This window comes from Nesoenas mayeri (genome assembly GCF_963082525.1).
Source record: "Nesoenas mayeri genome assembly, chromosome: 1".
Lineage (NCBI taxonomy): Eukaryota > Metazoa > Chordata > Aves > Columbiformes > Columbidae > Nesoenas > Nesoenas mayeri.
The window spans coordinates 83179640-83192756 of record NC_137541.1 but is presented as its reverse complement, the minus strand read 5'-3'; the positions used below and the strand labels follow the sequence as shown (position 1 = coordinate 83192756).

Sequence of the window (13117 nt, the reverse complement as noted above, 5' to 3'; positions counted from 1 at the left end):
AAAGATTTATTCTAATAATAAGCCAATGTCCCATGACAACCCTCACAATAACAGATCTGAAGTAAAAGTAATCCAAGCACTTTGAAGAAGCACAATGAAAATACATCACCACAGCAGAAATGTGTCTACAGCATCCCTCCATCCTCTGTATCACTATGCAATATTTTACCATTTGAAGTAGGAGCTGTAATTCTATACATATGCCAAGGCAGGCAAGAGAAATCTTTGGCATTTGCCTTAAGAACATTAACAGAGCAATTACTCCTACACTGAGAAAGGTATAGGGTATTGGTTTTGGAATAATTCGAATTTATGAGCACATATCTGGAATGAAATTTTCCCTTGGCAACAAGGAAGTCTGTGGTAGAGAAACTGTATTTAAGAGAAGGTATTTCCTGGGAATATTCAGATTTAATAGAAGGATTTCAATTTTAGCTGCCTATCAGAATCACATCCAGTACTAAACCTTCAGTACAGGATATGCAAACACTGATATGATAAGTAGACTGTCTCTGAAATTAGAGACAACATCAGAAGTAACTCAGTGTGCAGAATATAAGAATATCTCTCTCAGATGATCTTCATATCATTGCAGATAGGTACAGAAAGCCGGGTTAAAATATTGCAACATGCACTTACAAATGAAGACTGTATTCTTATTCCCATTAAAAAATGGGTCTATCAGTGAAAAATTACTGTTAACCTTACAGTTTAATAATAATTCTACTACAAAGTTTCTGTGTAAGAGAGCTCCCAGGGCTAAATGAATGCCAGTCAGGCATAGTGAAAATGAAAATCTGCAAGTGGTCAGAACCTGTTCACCAAAGGCTGAACCACTGAAAACAGATTAGTCAATATGAACTCTGCAATAGTTGCTGAAACAAGCCACAACCCATTTTGTTCCACTTGTGGAAATGGGTATCAAGCACTAGTAAGAACTATGTACTGAATTCATAGAAAATAAGGAAACTAGCATCAAGTGCAGATTAGTCGGATACCACATGCCCAAACTGTACATACAGCAGATGCTCCCAGAGTTAAGATTACCAAAGCACTGCAGAAAAGACTGTTAAAGATGAGTTTGGAAGTGAAGTGCAGCTGAAATTGAAGTTGCAGAACTATCAGAAGAATTCAGTAATACTGTATGAAACTCATAAATCAGGTCTCAACTCTTGTTTTAACATAATTCCTTTTTACTGTTCTGTTAGTTGTTATTCTGAACTAAACTGACTGAACTGTCTTCTAGGAGACAAAACACCTAACAATCCCTAGCCAGGTTCAAACCTTGTAAAGGTTCGTATCCGGCTTGAAGGTCAAGAGGATTCAGAACCACGCCAGCAAGGAACACACACCCATTAACAGTGTCTTTGGGCTTAAAAAGCTAATATTGCTATTTGCCTTTCTGCACCCTACTCATAAAATGTTCCATTTTGGCTATCATCCTCAAACTAAATGTCCTGTTCATTTTCTTCCAGATATTGAAAGACACCCCTTACTTCCACACACATAGTTGCAACTGCAAGTAAATATTATTCTGCTCCAACCCTGACCTTCCTAGTCTTTGAGACGATGTGTCTCTTGCTTATGATGATCTTCATTTACTTTTGTAATCATCCTTCTTTACAAAAGAATCCAGGGAGAGGAGGGTACACGTAATAAGATAACTACCCTGAGTATCAGTTAGACCTTTGAATAATTTTCAAATATGCAAATAAGTAGTTTCCAGTATATCCAGCCTCTATTGGCTGGCAATTTTCAGATATGTATCAAGGTATGAGTCAGCTTAGGAAGAACGTGGAAAGATGCTCATGCAAGTAATGGAAAAGCACAATGTCATGCTTGTGTTCCTAGCAGAGCAAAGGACAGTAAGAGACAGCAACAGATAGGGGAAAAACATAAATGTGCAGGTCACTTAGACTGAGTACAAGAAGCTGGCATCTTACGTAGTGGATGATAGCCAACAAACAGGCTTGTCAAGAAGGAGATGGCAACTTGCTGAGAAAACACAACAGGAAGATAGCTTCAGTAATTGTGGTTTTAACAAGACAAGAAGGTAACACAATTGTCAAGAGTCCAGCAAGAACAGCTAGCAGTAACCAAGATGGTAAATGAAGAAGCATAATGGTTACTCAAAGAGACTAAGAAGCAGAAGGAGCTTCGGGTCATGAACCTGGAAGATGAACCCCTACCCTGTATACGCAGAGCATGAAGAATGCAAGAAAACCCATGTTACAGGCCCAACTGTGGAGACTCACAACAGAAGAAAGCAGGAAACAAAGGGAAATCTCAGAGGAGCTTTCTGGAGTTCCATCTTGGCCTCAGCAGTCTTAAACTTGCTGCAAATTGTTCTAAAGTATGTTAAGACAGTATGCCAAATTGCATAATTTAATATCACTGGCATGGAGGTGGTAAAGAAAAGAGAGGATACCGGAGGTGGGTCTTTATGTCTCACTTACAAAAAAAATAATGGAGGAAGGTAAACAGCTTAATGCAGAAATTACTGAATGAATGACTAGAAAAGCAGGAGGGAAACCAGGAAAATACTGACACAAAAGTCAAGGGAGGACAAGATTTCAAGACTGGGCACGATCAAGTGTCAAAAACAGCAGGGAAGCCAAGAAGGATGAAGATGGAATAGAGACCCTGAGACCTGGCCAAGAAAAGGTCATTAGAGATCTTAGAAGAAGCTTGAAGGGAGTCCAAATATCTATACTTAAATAAACTTAAACAGTTCTAGGTGGCAGACATGGTACAGGATCTTTCAGTTTTGGAGTCACAGATCCTTCCATGAAACAAAAATTAATTGGGGCATCATGTCCCAATTCACTGTTTTGTAATGCCATGAAAAGCTGCATCTAGAGATTTTGAGTTGAATATCACACTGTAATTAAGATAATCAACAGTAAGAAGAACAGCTAGCCTTTATAAAGTATTTTTCATCCTTATACTTTGGAACCCTTACAAAGGATCAATAACCTATTCAGGACAAATGAGAAGCCGTGGATGGGGAAGTGTGCCACCCAAGGTCAGCCAGGAAAGGAGAAGCAGAACCATGCAGAGAACGTAATGCCTCTCAAATCCCAGACCAGTTCCCTACATTCATAGTTCATCTGCTTTGTTCAGGTAGAGATAAAGGGAATTTCAGAGGTAACTATTTTAGCACCTTGTTTATTTTCCTCTGCAAGTTCCACATGGGGAGGGAGCATTGTTTTGGTTCTACTTAACAATAGCTTTTTGGGAAAACTGAGAATTCTGAAACTTTGCTCCTTTAATTTGTGACCACAGAAAGTTCAGATTCCTTCCCAATTATTTGGATTTGAACTTTAAACAGTAATTACATATTTCTGACATAATCAACCACAGTCTTTATAGAAAGCATAAACAAAATCTGAATTGCTAATTGTAAAAAAAAAAAAAAAAGCAAATATTTTTTCCTTGAGGTATAAAAGCTCTTATTTGTCATTTCTACCTCTCCTTCATTACTCAGTCTCTCTTACGCATAAAAAGGGGGCAAAAAAGATAAAAAGAACACATATCCCCTTACCTCTTGACTTCACATCAAGTAAATTGACCACCTTAGAAGCATGAGGAATGAGGTATTGCACCTTGCACAAACTCTCCACCTCAGTTCTCAAAACCAAGATCCTGAAGTGCTGGAAGGAACCAGAAAATGTAATGCAAGGGCTTTTCAGTCTAACCAACTAAAATCCAGCTATTCCTGAGGAAGGGAAGGGGGTAGAGCAGAAGAGAGGGTGAGAGAATAAATGAGTTGGATTATGGAGACAAAGTGCCATTTCCCAGCCCAGCAGAACAGGAAATTTTCAGATGAACAAAATTCTATCTATTTTACAGGGTGTTTCAAAAGATGGACCTGAAGTATAACCCCCACAGTGGGGTTAAATGCACTTTGCATTAAGTTGGGAAAGGAACCCATGTACAAATCTATCGAACCTTATATGGGAATGAGATCCACTTACAAGTACACTATAAGAGGCGGTACTGATCCTCCATAGACCTCCACGGATGGGCCCATCGTTTTGAAACACCTGGTATAGTGGTAAAAATAAAGCAGGTTTCTTGACCTAATCTCAGACCAAAAAAAAAGCTTTATATCCACAACCATATAATCTAACGAAAGCCAAACTAAGAACAGGTAAAAATGCATGTGTGGAAGTAAGGGTGGGGCCTGTGAGAGGCAGGAAGAAAGAATTCCTGCCAGTGAAGAATCCTAGAGAGGTGGATGCTTGCTTGATGAAGCGAGAAGTTGCATTTTAGGCTTACAGGACCACAGGACGGAATGCCAAAGTGGTAGCATAAAACTATATGTAAAGGGCAGTACAAAGACAAGTGGGAGGAGGAGCAGGGTGTAGGAGGAAATGAGAGTAAAGGGGTGGAAACATGGTGGACCTTTAAGGTGCAGGGAAGGAAACTGACTGTGACAGGATGCTAGGAAGCCCAGGATGGGATTCAGGAAAGGGTTCACAAAGGTCAGAAACTAACAAAATCTGTTCATGGTCGACCTTTAAGACACCAACTCCAATGTTCATAGTACGATGGGGTAGAGGACGGGACAGGTCAAAGACAGAATGGTAAAACGACAGCCTAGTCCAAATCTTGGCAAAGCACCACAGGACGCAACATTAAATCTGTCCTAGACTCTGTTGTGAGGTCTCCAAAATTTGAAACATTCCCAGTATTTCACATTTTCATTTCAAACTTAAAATGAAAACTTGTGATTATTTAATTGTGAAAACATACTGTAGCATGCTTGCTCTCCCCTCAGCAATACACACACAAACTGCCTTTAAAAGAGAAAACATGACTACAGGGCAGAAATATATTACAGATTTCTAAGTTCATCAAGAAGAAAACAACAGCAGAATAGATAGAAATACTGACACCTACAAAGATGATAAGCATTTCGAGGTTGAACACATCAACTGGATATCCTTGCTAAAGTAACATGATGTGCAACAGCCAGCAATATAGATTTAAATGCTTTTCTTTAGGCTTCAGAGTTAGTACGACTGAAGATTTCAAACATTTTGGAGATACCATTTTAGGCTGCCCATTAATCCGGGCACTACTTGTATTTTGAAAATTGTCTTCCAGACTGAAAGTGCTAGAAACAATAGTTTTTAAAGTTTCAATTCTGAAGCATCACTCATCAACAGATTCTGCAAACTAAGTACTATAAAACAGAGAGGGTTCTGTATGAAAGGCACCATTTAGAGTTCTACCCAAGGTTGGGAGAAACAAATGGAAAAATGAGTCCAAAAGGATTGCATCTTTTGGTTTCTAATGATGGAGATGTAACTCCTGTCTGACAGCTGTGTAAAATGAGATAATCAGTGCGGTCCTGCTCTTGAGGGACAACTGTCTGTACCACAGCTGCGATTAACCATATCCCTTTTCTGACACTTGAAATAAAGGGCCAAAAATCCAAACCCCGATGTACACTGAATCTCCCACTCTATGAAGGTCAGCTGAAATTTAGGGGAGGAGGTAGCAGGCAAAGACTTTTGTACCTCTTGAGCAAGAAAAAACTTAGCCAGAGACATCAGCCATATTTTTAAAGAAGAAAAAGAAGAAAAAAAAAAAAAAAAAAGTACTATAATAGTCACATCACCACCTTGGACTCAGAAATTCTATCCAAACTCCTCAAACTGTTTATTGCATTTCACTGCAAGTTTTCTGACTCCTTATTTTACCCTAGAAACTTGCCTACAGAACCGGATTTCAATATAAAACCCAAGAACTTACAGAACACATACTTAAACATTAATCTAACCCCATGATCTTTCAGTAACAGAATCCTTTTCCTATAACTCTCTAGACCACCTCATTTCATTTTACCTAAGGGCTTGACCTGAGAAATGCCACACACTCAATTCTCAGATGGGAGCAGAGTGCACATAGGACAAGATCAGACTAATTCAACTTTACAAGTCAGCTTTTAGAAGCATGAATGTCTAAATTTAAATTTATAAACTCATACACACATAACTGTCTCTTAATTGTTGAAGACTTCATTGCTTCTGTTCACGTTGACTCTACATTCTTGGGCACTTAAAAGAATTAGGCTATCTACTTAGGTACCTAAATGTGGTTTTTAAAGCCTAATTTTAGGTGTTCTGGTTTAACATTCTTAATGGAAACTCAAAGACATAGCACTTTCATTTAAATGTGTTTATAAAGTATCTCACACTTTAAGAAGATAAATAATACTCTCCCTTTTTCTTTTATGGGTACTTTTGTATAAAATAAATGGTACGGAACAGCTGCAGTATTCCACCTCAGAAGAAGCTGCCTTTTAGCCTGTGATAAACGTTTGATGTAAATACCACGATCACACTGAAGAGCTATGTCCTCTAAAAATGAGTCCCTTCCTTAAATTTATCAGTATGTCCTTGCTTTTGTATAGCTGTGTTTTAGACTATGAGATCTGCAGAGCATTGTCTTAATTTTGTGTGTCCAAGTCAACACTGAATACCCTGTCAGCAATTAACAACTAACAGTTATTCTACAGCATATGTCTTTCACCCTTGTATGTTTGGTCATGAATATTTAAAGCTCAGGCAGCAAATACAAAATCTTAATTTTTATCATTAATAATGAAGAAAAAGGTTTCATATACAGAAAGATAACTGTTGTGGAAGAGCAGAATTCTGTAAGGCTGGCATATATATTCTGTAAAGTACCCTGGCATCCATCAGAGCCAAAAGCACTTGAAAAAATGTCAAGTCACTACTGTGAGGAAGGGGACAGCGTGAGCTAAATTAACCTCAAGAGCATGAAAAGTCAGTTATCCCCTTGGATGTACAAAGGCCAAAATGCCACGGTTATCTCTTCCCTCATGCTAGATAACACAGCTGTACTCAACACAGGCTGATTGCATAACTATAGGGCAACAGGTAGGAGGGCATCTAACAATACCCCCAGAACATATGTATGCTTCATGGTTCAGCCCTCCATTATAAAGAGGCACCTTCTGAAGCCAGGGATAACTGTAAAAATTCTCTGACAAAATGACAAATCACTTTGGAGGGCCCTGGCATCTTTTGTCTGATCTTGCTTGCAAATTACATCACAGAGTTTCTTCTTCAGGGACTCCCTGTTAACCACTGTGTTCCCAAATGGATTCAAGAATGGTTCCTGTCTGGGCCAAGGACCCATTGGTCTTGGATTTCCTTACTGCTATCTCACTCAAGAACATAAACTGGAATATCTCAGGTGAGACATCCTTAGGCGTGATTCTTCTGGTACAGGAATCTGCTTGGGCTTCATTTGAGATTTAGTCTCCCTTGGACTTGATTTCTCTGGAAATCAAGTTAGTATCAGAATATTCATTTGTGACTGAAATTAACTGCCTCATTTATAAAAAGCAGCCAGCTTGGCTTACCATATCACTAGCATTAGGAATCACATTCCTAGCCCCTAAACACAGCATAAAAAACACAGATGAAGACTAGTGGCAACAAATGGCTTCTTTGGCTTTCAGAGCAGATTCCACCAGCACTGTCACCACTTTCATTCCCAGGCCCTGGAGCACCACAGGACCCGCTGTCAAGGGTACTCTTTCCAGAATTCATCCCACAGCCCCCAGGTACATCACGACACACATCTCTGAGCTCTAGCACTGGGATCTGTACATTCAGCTCCAAGTCACAGTAGAGGTCTGCATCACACAGTTATTCCCACAGTTATGAGCACAGTAGGACCCATATGGAGAAAAACTGACACTCCAACCCCACAGGCGGATTCTTGTACACTAGTGGTACAAATCACCACTCCTGTCTCCTCAACAGGGTTTTTTTTTTTGCCAGTATTATCCTTCTCAATGACCCCCAAATGACAGAAATTAATTTCACACCAGCGACAATAAAGGCTGTGCCTAGGATGAATACACCAGTGAAAGAAAGTAAGAGGGAAATGGGCAAAGAGGTTTCTCACAATTAACCAGGGCTGAGGTCTCCCATAAGCTAAATAGTGAGGGAAAGAATTAAGTCAATTCCATACAGCATATAAGGGAAAATGAGAGAGATGGAGAAAGACATACAGAAAAATAAGGCTAGGGAGAGGTTCAGGAACAGAGAAAAAAGATTAAAAGCAGATACAGTGAGAGAAGAGACATGGAAAACAAAGAGCGAAGGCAAAAAAGAAGGACAGCTAAGAACAGAGACATGATAAAATGTGGTCACTCACTCTGTCTGGAAGATTTTCTGGAGGAAGGTGGCTTATCTTCAGTGTTGGTTTCTGGGGTACTGTCCTTCACACTCTTTCTCGAAGGCCCATCCTCAGACCATTGCTGTCAAATATTCCAAGACCTTCTTCAAGAAATATTTTGAGGGCGAAGGGATCGTGGATGAATTCAGGATCTTGAGTATTAAAACAATCTGTGTGGGATTGTCAGTCCCCTAAAACTGCTGGTTTTATCCCAGGATGGAGATCTTCTCTCCCTTCTGGCAGCTAAGGACTAAAAAGGTATTCCCCTGGGAGGCAGCCTTTTCACTGATTGTCAGATTATTTCAAAAATCAATTTCCTCAGTCTCTCTACCTGTAAATTTCTTCTTCCCTCTAGCTGCACCTTGTACTTAATGGTGGGCAAATCTCTTTCTCTGAAAAAAATCGTGCTATCTCTGTGACTATTAACAGCGAAGACTGCCTTTTCCTTTCCCTGTAACTGGGAGGTGTGTCTTCTCTCCTTGCACAGGATATTTGAAGAAAACCCTCCTAGGATTGGGGAATGAGGGATCTTCCTTGGGATGAAGAAGAATGAGGTCAGTATTGGAAATTACCTTTATCTCCAGTGGTTAACAGCAACTGGAAAAGGGAAGAATATCTACATCTGGCTCTACTTTTTCTCCTTTGCTTTCTCTGCTGCCTCCTGAGCAAATATGATTACAATTACTAGGTAAGTATCTAGAGGTGCTACTTATTTCTGCCTTGAGGACTGCCTCTCTTTGGCACATGCAATTTCTTCTGTGGAGACTCACCTGTTACTATCTGGTCTGGTAAGAGCTGTCTCCTCTGCTTGACAGAGGAATTTCCTCAGTAGCAAGGGGGAGTGGGTGGTAAGGGTTATTCTCACAGCCCTCAGAATCTGTGGTCTGAGGATGCCTCTCCCCTCAACAGGTATCGAGAGAGCTCCAGCAGGCTCTATTCCACAGCGAGGAAGAACAGACCCGCTTCTAGATAAGTTACAGGGCTTGGTGTCAGGGGCCTCTGCCCAACCTTGGCTGGTTATGGGGGAAGGGGGCAAGTACTAAGCTCTCTCGCCAGGTGCGGGGAAGGCGGCTGGCTGGCGGGTGCGCCCCGGCCTGCCAGCGAAGAGTGGGGAGGGGCGAGGGGGCGTCCCTCGCGCCTGGAGTGGGGCTGTCTAACGGGGTGTCCCCTCACGGCTGCGGATGGGGCAGGGGGGCGGCGGGCAGGGTGTCTCCTCCACCCCGCCAAGCTATGGAGGTGTCCCCCCACCCCAGCTGCCCGGAGGCTGTCCCTGGCTTCCCCCCAGGCCCCAGCTCCTCTTGCCTGGGCCCGACTACCACGGGAGGCCGCGGCGGCCCACGGGCCTGCGCGGGGCTGAGCGGTCGCCTCCGCCGACTTCCGCCGGGCCTCGGCTTCCTTCTCAGGGGCTCCCCGGGCTCCGGTGCGGGGGGCCCCGGCCGAGCGACGTTGAGTCTCTCCAGGCCCCGCCGCTGCCGCGGCTGCTGCTCCGGGCTGCGGCTCCACTGCAGGCCCCAGCTCCTCCCCAGCCTCCGCTCCGCCTCCCCGGCACCCTCTGGCCGTGGCCGCCCCCGCCTCCTCGGGTTAAGGAGGCGCCGGTCTGCGGGAGATGTGGCTGCCCAGCGCGGGGGCGCGCACGAAACCCGGTGGAGGGAGAGCCCGGCTCCGCCCAGGTAGCCTGGCTGCCCGTCGGGATCACAGCCTATCCCATCCCGGGAGCTTAATTCACCCCGGAGATGGCCGCCGCTCGTGGGGCCCTCGCCTCGCCAGACCTCTGCCAGCAGCGGTCTCTTGCTGTCTCCCAGCTGGCGGCGGCAGGTGTTAGACCACCCCTGCAGCAGCCGCGCACTCACACGGCCGTCATTTCCTCCGGCCCGAGAGAGCTCCCCGTTCCATCCGCGGACGCTGCTCCCAAATGGCTGCCTGGGCCTGGCAGCCCCCGCTGCACGTCGGGCTTGCTGCCCTGGGCAACTTGCTCTGCTCTCACCAACCACGCAATGGTTGCACCCTTCTCCAGCCCCCCCAAAAAGTAGACCTTCCATCCTTGGTAATCTTTCCTGGTGCCTTGTATTGGCCAAAAACCTATTGCAGTCACATCCCCAAATCTTATGAAGCATTTCTGCTGCAACCCTGTTAAAAGTCTCATTGCTATCTCTCCAACGTGTTACAACCAACTAAAACCAGATAGAAAACATTGTGAATTACAGTGTTGTCCTGCTTTCACCTATTTGACTGAAAACTGTGAGTCTCCTGTCAGTCCGTTGCAAGGCTGGTCTTAGGGACACAGGCAGAGGCAACTATCCATTATTTTACAATGTTAAAGAGGACTGTGTAGTGAAGTAAACTAATTAGTTCAAATGTTACACAATCTATCTATGAGGAGGAACAGCCACTTCCCGAGATCCCCCTACATCTGAGGTCAGATTTCCACATGGAAATTTGAAAAACACAACCATGAAAGAGCCTCCCTTGGGGTCCCTACCCCCATTATCTGAAAGACCTGCTGTATTTGACAAGGTCTTCTTTCTGTGAGTAGTTTCACATTCACATGCCTCCAAATGGTAACACTGCTGTAAGGCTTGGAGTGGAGGATAGGACACATGCTAGAAGAAAATGACATTTTCTGAGTTTGCTTTTTTTTCTTTCTTCTGGAAACTCTAATATGAAAATTGTTCTGATAGTAGAGGGAGTGTTGTAAGACTTGCAGCTTTTGCAGGGCTTATTTGAACATTGTACCTGCAATGACTCCTTGCATTTCTTCAACAGGTCAAAAGCTGTACCAAAGTCCCATGCCCTCATATCAGGAAGTCACAAGAATGAATGCTCAACCTCCATCCTCTCAGGATACTGTCTTGTCTTCTCCCACACCAAAACTTTCTTCTGCTCCTAGGCTAGCAGCTCTGGGCATAGCTGTCCTCTCTGTGCTACTACCTGTTCTTCTCTGTCAAGGAGGGTTTCCTGCCCTTTTTCCCATATTATTCATATTATCTCATTACAGATCCCATTACAGTGTTTCTAATCACTACCAAGGGCCAACAACCGTCTCTTCCCCTCCCACCTCCATAACAGAGCTCTGTCCTATTCTGTCCTTTCCCTCAGTCTCACTCCAGCCCTGGGTAAACATCTTGCTCCAGTTCCCTTGTCATTCTGCCTCTACTTGGACTTCTCTTTGGGTCTCCCTGGTATTTCCACAGCAAGTTCTCTAGTTTCCCTCTAGCTAGGATTTGTGTCCACCCTGTGCACATGCTCCTCTTAACTCTACAGAGACAAGGCAGAAGCACCACTGTGCTGGGAGGCACTAATGGGTGGTGTCTGTGACTTTGATCTATAGCCAACTGCAGAGGTGTTAGAAAACTGCGGTCGAACTGAACACGTGCCAGGCATACAGTGTGTCTTCCCCATTTATTTTTCCTTTTGGTTTTCAGGATCCTCTCTCCCAAATGAATGTCTGAAGTATGCCAGCTTTTTATAGACAAAAACAATCAAACAAAAATATATGCTGTAAGTAACTTATTCCACTACTTGAAAGAATGTAAACACAAAAATGCCATCCAGCACACAAAAAAAGCCATTGGGAGGCAGGCCAAGAAATCAGTGTTGTAGAAACAGCAGAAGTGAATGAACTATGATCCATTATCATATTTTAGCATTCAGAGAACAAAAAGACCCATCCCAAAGCCTTTTCAAGGTAAGTAGAAGATATAGCAGATAGAGACATGGCAAAAAATGTGAAGTAGCCACCACATAACTTATTTTTACATTACATTCAATGTATTTTATCCTTCTCTTATTTTTTTCCAAGATGCCACTGGCATTGTGAATGACAAAATTGTTAACATTTGTCTAAGGAAAGCTACAAATTTTAACAGATGGGTAGCGGGCAGTTGATGCTTCTGGTCTCCAGGAAGGTGTAGGAGGTGGCTTTGTTTTTTGGCAGTTAGAACGCCAAAACTTACAGTATTTGGAAAGGAATTATCTCCACATCCTGGCTGAAAGCCTGTCCCTTCCCTTTGCAACTGGTAATAAACAGACACCTCAGCAATCCCGTATAACATACAGGTATCCTAATACATTTTTCTCCATGAGTAGGGTTTGGTGGTTGGTGGTTTTTTTCCAAACCATCTTCTCACCCAAGAAAATATTTCCTTTATATATTTTTATGTAAACATATATAAAAAAATTTTTTAGTTGCTGTTGTTGCCTCCCCTGAACCATTTCTCCAACTGCTATACGGAAAATATGTATCTGCCCCCTTTTCCAGGTAGCCCCATGTAATGATGTGTCTTACACGATCAAGAGACTAAAAATGTTTTAAAACTACATGTTTAGGACCTTCGCTACAAGAAAGGATATGTGCTCTGCATCACTACCAGCACAAACACACCTACTGGGAGCGCCGCAGTTTCAAAGGTTGGATAAGCATTAAGGGATGTGTTTGTTGGCCGAGCCTCGCACACCTGCAAAGGCAGATGCCTGGCGTTGCCTCGGTGTGACAGCTCCCCATTCCCACAGCAGGAAGGCTCCTGCGAGACTCTTACTGCCTGGTACGTAGCCACGGGACCGGTCTTCTCCCCGAGCTGGCCCCCTTACCCTGACGGTAAAACGGGCTCACTCTCCTGCTGCCACCCCCGCCCTGGAAGCCCGTTGGGGCAATGAAGCACGCCGCGCTCACACCAGGCATCTCCCGCCTGACGCGACAGCGGCCGCCGTTACCGCGCGTCTCCCACAGCGGGACTTCGCCCGTCTCCCGTCCCCCGCTCCCCGGAACAGTCCCCTCGCACCCTGGGCAAAGGCAGCAGGCCTCGCTACCGCCGGCTCCCCTTCTCGCCGCGGCCAGGCGGGCGAGCTGCGCCAGGCAGGGCAGGGCCCGCGGCGCCGGCCATCGCGCCTCCTT

At 43.9% G+C, this 13117-nt stretch overlaps 1 protein-coding gene across 7 annotated transcripts in view; it reads right to left on the bottom strand.

The window, feature by feature from the left end:
• The window catches only part of FOXJ2 (forkhead box J2), a 28131-nt gene extending 18395 nt beyond the window's left edge, over positions 1-9736 (bottom strand). For 2 of the 7 annotated variants that reach the window (XM_080346557.1, XM_080346558.1), the window contains exons 1-3: positions 8206-8221; positions 3978-4046; positions 3545-3653 (exon numbers count right to left, since the gene is read on the bottom strand). The gene's annotated coding sequence lies outside the window, so the exon portion shown is untranslated. Of the gene's footprint in view, positions 1-3544; positions 3654-3977; positions 4047-8205 lie in introns of those variants that run through there. The other 5 variants (XM_080346552.1, XM_080346556.1, XM_080346554.1 and 2 more) reach the window with 4 other exon arrangements.
• Between the last annotated feature and the right edge of the window lie 3381 nt (positions 9737-13117).